The sequence below is a fragment of the Mobula birostris genome, chromosome 17 (assembly GCF_030028105.1).
Source record: "Mobula birostris isolate sMobBir1 chromosome 17, sMobBir1.hap1, whole genome shotgun sequence".
In the NCBI taxonomy this organism is placed as follows: domain Eukaryota; kingdom Metazoa; phylum Chordata; class Chondrichthyes; order Myliobatiformes; family Myliobatidae; genus Mobula; species Mobula birostris.
In genome coordinates, this window is record NC_092386.1 from 1,364,379 (window position 1) to 1,371,045 (window position 6,667).

A 6,667-nucleotide genomic window follows, 5' to 3' on the forward strand; every position below is an offset into this window, starting at 1 on the left:
CAGGCCCAAAGTTGATGGTCTGGAACCTGAGCTACAAACACTGCGGCACATCAGGGAGAGTTATCTGGATTCTCTGTTTCAGCAGGTAGTCACACCCATTAGATTAGCTGCCTCAAATCCGGTCTCTGGTCAGGGACAAGAAGGTGTGACTGCGAGTGAGTTGGGTAGTGGTATCCAAGAGACAGTGCTGGAGGAGCCTCAGCCCTTGAGCTTGTCCAGCAGGTCTGAGATTTTTGCTCCCTGTGTACATGAGAGTGGGGGGTGTAGGGAGGATGAGCAACCTAACTGTGGCATCATAGTACAGGGAGCCATTCAAGAGGGGGGCAGAGAGAAGAGAAATGTAGTTTTAGTTAGGGATAGCACAGTCAGGGGAATAGACAGAGTTCTCTGTCGTAAGGATAGAGCATCCCGAAGGCTGTGTTGCCTGCCTGGTGCCTGGGTTCAGGACATCTTATCTGACCCGCAGAGGAATTTGCAGTGGGAGGGGAAAGATCCAGTTGTCGTGGCCCATGTGGGTACCAAAGACATAGGCAGAACGAGGAAAGTGGTTCTGCTGAGGGAATTTGAGCAGCTAGGGACTAAATTAAAGAGCAGAATCAAAAAAGTAGAAATTAATCTCAGGATTACTACCTGAGCCATGTGCAAATTGGTATAGAGTCAAGAAGATTAGAGAGTTAACTGCGTGGCTGAAGGATTGGGGTGGCAGAAGTGGGTTTGAATTCATGGGAAATTGACACGAGTATTGGGAAAGAAGGGAGCTGTACCATTGGGACGGGCTCTACCTGAACCGTGATGGGACCTGGATTCTAGTGAATTGCATAACTAGGGCAGTGGATAAGGCTTTAAACTAAATAGTAGTGGGGTGGGTTCAACAGACTGGAAAAGTATGGATAAAGAGAAAAAGAAAAGTGTGGATAAAGCTAAAGAAAAAAAGTTAAAAAAGGGAAAAGTGGAGTGAAAAAAAGTCAAGTGCAAAAGAGTAAAAGATTACAAGGTTTTAAAAGCATAGTGAGTGAAAGGGTTCTTTATTTGAATGCCCAGTGTTCAAAATAAGGTCAGTGAACTTTTGGCTCAAATCAGTACAAAGGGGTATGATTTGGTGGTCATTACAGAGATTTGGCTGTAGGGTGCAGAGGACTGGGAATTAAATATCCAAGGATATCAGGTAATACGGAAGGATAGGCAGGAAGGTAAGGAAGGTGTGGACTGCTTTTAATTAAAGACGAGATCTGGGTGATAGTGAAAGACGATATAAGATCTAAGGAGCAGAATGTTGGGTAGAGATTAGGAATAACAAAGGGAAAAAAAAATCACTGGCGGGAGTTGTATATCAGCCACTGAATAATAACATTACAGTGGCACAGGCAATACACCAAAAAATATCTGAGGCAAGCAAGAATGGAACATAAAGTATCATGGGGAACTTCAACTTGTACATACAGTGGCATGCAAAAGTTTGGGTACCCCTGGTCAAAATGTCTGTTACTGTGAATAGCTAAGCGAGTAAAAGATGAACTGATTTCCAAAAGGCATGAAGTTAAAGATGACACATTTCTTTAATATTTTAAGCAAGAAAACTTTTTTTATTTCCATCTTTTACACTTCCAAAATAACAAAAAAGGAAAAGAGCCCGAAGCAAAAGTTTGGGCACCCTGCATGGCAGTACTTAGTAACACCACCTTTGGCAAGTATCACAGCTTGTAAACGCTTTTTGAAGAATAGATTTTCGCCAATTCTCCCTTGCAAAAAGCTTCTAGTTCTGTGAGATTCTTGGGCCACCTTGCATGCACTGCTCTTTTGAAGTCTATCCACAGATTTTCGATGATGTTTAGGTCAGGGGACTGTGAGGGCCATGGCAAAACCTTCAGCTTGCACCTCTTGAGGTAGTCCATTGTGGATTTTGAGGTGTGTTTAGGATCATTATCCTGTTGCAGAAGCCATCCTCTTTTCATCTTCGGCTTTTTTACAGACGGTGTGATGTTTGCTTCCAGGATTTGCTGGTATTTAATTGAATTCATTCTTCTCTCTACCAGTGAAATGTTCCCCGTGCCTCTGGCTGCAATACAAGCCTAAAGCATGATCTATCCACCCCCGTGCTTAACAGTTGGAGAGGTGTTCTTTTCATGAAATTCTGCACCCTTTTTTCTCCAAACATACCTTTGCTCATTGCGGCCAAAAAGTTCTATTCAAAAGGTTCAAAGGAACATCTAAACAAGCCTGATGCATTTTGGAAACAAGTCCTGTGGACTGATTAAGTTAAAATAGAACTTTTTGGCCGCATCATCGAGAGGGAAAGGTTGAGTAAACTGGGCCTTATCTCCTTGGAGTAAAGGTGGATGAAAAGTGACTTGATAAGAGTTGTATAAGATGATAAGAGGCCTAGATAGAGTGGACAGCCAGTGAATATTGCCTGGAGGCAATAACTAATATAGAACATATTTTAAAAGCTACTAGAATGGTGGTCCATGGACCTGGACCCATTGTAATTTGCCTATGGCTACAATAAGTTTGCTGACGATACAACTATTGTTGGTAGAATCTCAGGTGGTGATGAGAGGGCGTACAGGAGTGAGATATGCCAACTAGTGGAATGGTGCCGCAGCAACAACCTGGCACTCAACGTCAGTAAGATGAAAGAGCTGATTGTGGACTTCTGGAAGGGTAAGACAAAGGAACACATACCAATCCTCTCAGAGGGATCAGAAGTGGAGAGAGTGAGCAGTTTCAAGTTCCCGGGTATCAAGATCTCTGAGGATCTAAACTGGTCCCAACATATTGATGTAGTTATAAAGAAGGCAAGACAGCGAATATACTTTATTAGGAGTTTGATGAGATTAAGCATGTCAACAAATACACTCAAAAACTTCTCTAGTTGTACCGTGGAGGGCATTCTGACAGGCTGCATCACTGTCTGGTATGGAGGGGCTGCTGCACAGGACGGAAAGAAGCTGCAGAAGGTTGTAAATCTAGTCAGCTCCATCTTGGGTGCTAGCCTACAAAGTACCCACGACATCTTCAGGGAGCGGTGTCTTAGAAAGGCAGCGTCCATTATTAAGGACCCCCAGCACCCAGGGCATGTCCTTTTCTCACTGTTACCATCAGGTAGGAGGTACAGAAGCCTGAAGGCACACACTCAGTGATTCAGGAACAGATTCTTCCCCTCTGCCATCTGATTCCTAAATAGACATTAAATCTTTAGACACTACCTCACTTCTTTTAAAATATACAGTATTTCTGCTTTTGCAAGTTTTTAAAATCTATTCAATATATGCATACTGTAATTGATTTGCTTGTTTATTTTTTTCTTTCTGGTAGATTATGTATTGCATTGAACTGCTGCTGCTAAGTTAACAAATTTCACGTCACATGCCGGTGATAATAAACCCGATTCTAATTCGGAACACACTACTGGGGTAATGATAGATGCAGATACATTATGGAGATTTAAGAGACTCTTAAGATAGCAATATGAATGGAAGAAAATTGGAAAGGGAGGGGCTATGTAAGAGGGAAGGATTAGATTAATTTTGGAGTTTGCCAAATGCTCAGCACGACATTGTGGGCCAAATAGCATGTACTTTGTAACTGTGCTGTATTTTCTGTGTTCTAAAAGGTAACATAACCCTCAAAACCATGCCACTTTGAAATTCATGAAGCATAAACCTTAAGGTTACTAATAAGAAGAAGGGGATGGCGATGGGTATTGGAATTGAGTAATAACCCCACATGACGTTCACTATGCAACAATCATTCAAGAGCCCTTACTGAAAGTAATGATCAAGCAACCAGCACAAACACCTCCAGAAGAGAACTTTTAAAAAGACTTCCATTAACTCAAGGCTCTTCCCTTCCTTTCCAAACGACCTGGCTATTATTAAATATTTTAAGATGACGGTGCTGTTATTCGATGGCTCACAGGAGCCACTGTGCGCACTTATCAGGCGTGAATCAGCATCACAGCTACGTAACTACCGCACTGAGAGACCCCGGCTTTTATTTCACTGCAGCTGCTAAGGGGAGAGAGAGAGAGAGATATCATGTCGCCCTAAGCCCCCGGGCAAAATCCCAAACTCTTCCCCCGCTCTCCAGACCAGGACTGTGAGAGTGCGGGTTAAACCTTCACTGCATTGAACTTTACGGCCCAGTATGGAACTGAAGAGCAGATGTCAGCCCTGCCTGTCCAGGAGCCCCGGGGAGGAGTAGGGACGGAGTGGGAAGAGGGAGTCCCATTTCCTGTTATCAGCTCCCACAATAGCCGCCTGTCTGGGCCGCCTCATCGAATTCCTGCGCACATGGAGGCTATGAATCAGCGTCCACCTTCCCTGAGGCAAGCCCTGAATGCCGGGCGCCTCTGCGGACCCCCCAAACCAGCCAGGCCCACAACCTCACCTGGACCTCGGGGCTAGGCCGGGACTGGTGCCCCCTCCTCCAGTCCCGGTTGCTCTCGGGCCTACCCGCTCCAGCTGCGACCACCAACCTGTAATGGGCGCCAGCACGTGTTGTCAGGCGGCATGAGGACGTCAGCTTCCCCCGGCTACCGGTCCGGACCACCTCACATCTTCTGTCCGCCCGCCCGCCTCCGCCTCCGCCTCCGCCTCCGCCTCCGCCCGACCCCGTTCCCGTCCCCGGTCCCGTTCCCAGCAGCCACCGGGGACGTCACTAAGACGGGTTGGACACCGCCGGGTCCTACCGCTCACCCACCACGAAATAAAATGTCAGCCGGGAATTGTCTCTGATACAGTGGTACTGTATTCTCATTAATTCACGTTCATGGTCTGCAGAACCTTATAAATACAGCATACGCAGGAAATACTTCCTAGAGATGCTGCCTGGCCTGCTGCGTTCACCAGCAACTTTTATGTGTGATACTTCTAGACCTAAATGTTCCTAAACCGTACATTTGCTTCCTGAAGAAGGGTTTTGTCCCGAAACGTCGACTGTTTACTCTGTTCCATAGATGTTGCCTGACCTACTGAATTTGTCCGGCGTTTTGTGTTACAATGCTTCCTCTATCATATTTGACTAAATTTTCAACATCCACCTTTTCAATAAAAGTCACTCAGGTGTAATATCCTAACTGTCCCTATACAATATCCGTTAAATGGTTTTTCCTACGCTCCCTTTTCTGTTTATAATTCTTAAACTGTTCATTCAAATGTTCACATACTGTATATTTCAGTTTGATTATTGATGTTTGTGCGTGTGACCGTTCTACTAGTTGCACCATTGTCTTGTCTATTATAATATTGTCATGTATCTGTGCTCCGCATCAGTTCTGGTACATTTCATATTCTGGCAATAAAGTGATTCGGAATCCCCTCTAACTAAAAGTTCGTGCATACAAAGTCGCCAAGAGTAGTGGGAAACTGGTAGTTTGGGAAAAGAACCACTAAGTGAGCAATAAAGAGAGAGAAGATAGATTATGAAAATAAACTAGCACAAGATATAAAAACGGATATAAAGTTATGAAAGGGATAGATAAGATAGAGGCAGGGAAGTTTCCATTGGTAGGTGAGACTAGAACTAGGGGACAAACTTCAGGATTCAGGAGAGTAGATTTAGGACGGAGATGAGAAGGAACTGCTTTTCCCAGAGAGTGGTGAATCTGTGGAATTCTCTGCTCAATGAAGCACTGGAGGCTAACTCAGTAAATATGTTTAAGACAAGGTTGGATGGGATTTTGCATAGTAGGGGAATTAAAGGTTATGGGGAAAAGGCAGGTATTTGGAGGTGAGTCCATGGCCAGATCAGCCATGATCTTATTGAATGGCAGAACAGGCTCAATGGGCCAGATGGTCTACTCCTGCTCCTATTTCTTATGTATGTTCCTCCATTTTCCCAAACCTTGCCAACTTTATACAGGAACCGACTAGACCTGAATTCTGACATTAGGCTAACTGTACTTTACAATCGTAATTTATGTTACATGATTATTATTTTCTCAAGGACAAGGCTGATGCAACAGTCCATGTCATGGTTCATCTCAAGCAGCTTTGTAACAGGAATTATTTTCTTACCTTGAGGCACAGTGTAATGACTTGATCTGTACACTTGACAAGCTTTTCACTGTATCTTGCTACATGTGAAAATAGGTTTCTTGTATCTACTGGATGTTCCCAAGAACACATATCAACACACACATCAAGTGCTGCTGAAAGATTATCAATGAAAGAAGAACTTTGGTCTGCCCAAAACTTGGTCTTCCAGTGGTCTGAGTGAAAATAGTAAAATATAAAATTTGTGCATAACATGTTTAATTTAGATTTTTATGGTGCTGCCGTGGCATTTGTGCATGTCCAGTATCTACTTCTGCAGATGACAATGAACTGGACCTGACTGTGAATAGCACATTGCAGGCCACTGAAGTTTGGTCTAGCCACTGCAAAGGCTCTGTGGGGAAAGATACTTATATACTTTATTGTCACCAAACAATTGATACTAGAACGTACAATCATCACAGCGATATTTGATTCTGTGCTTCCCACTCCCTGGATTACAAATCGATAGTAAATATAATTTAATTTTTTAAAAAATAAATCATAAATAGAAAATAGAAAAATGGAAAGTAAGGTAGTGCAAAAAAACCGAAAGGCAGGTCTGGATATTTGGAGGGTATGGCCCAGATCCGGGTCACCACCTAAGATCCTTTTACTGAACACTGGAACCA

The 6,667-nt window shown here is 43.7% G+C and overlaps 1 protein-coding gene across 6 annotated transcripts in view; it reads right to left on the reverse strand.

Moving 5' to 3' along the window:
- Positions 1-4,578, reverse strand: part of LOC140211466 (uncharacterized) — a 122,713-nt gene extending 118,135 nt beyond the window's left edge. For all 6 annotated transcript variants that reach the window (XR_011889466.1, XM_072281178.1, XM_072281176.1 and 3 more), the window contains exon 1: positions 4,478-4,578. The gene's annotated coding sequence lies outside the window, so the exon portion shown is untranslated. The remainder of the gene's footprint in view (positions 1-4,477) is intronic.
- Positions 4,579-6,667: the final 2,089 nt, after the last annotated feature.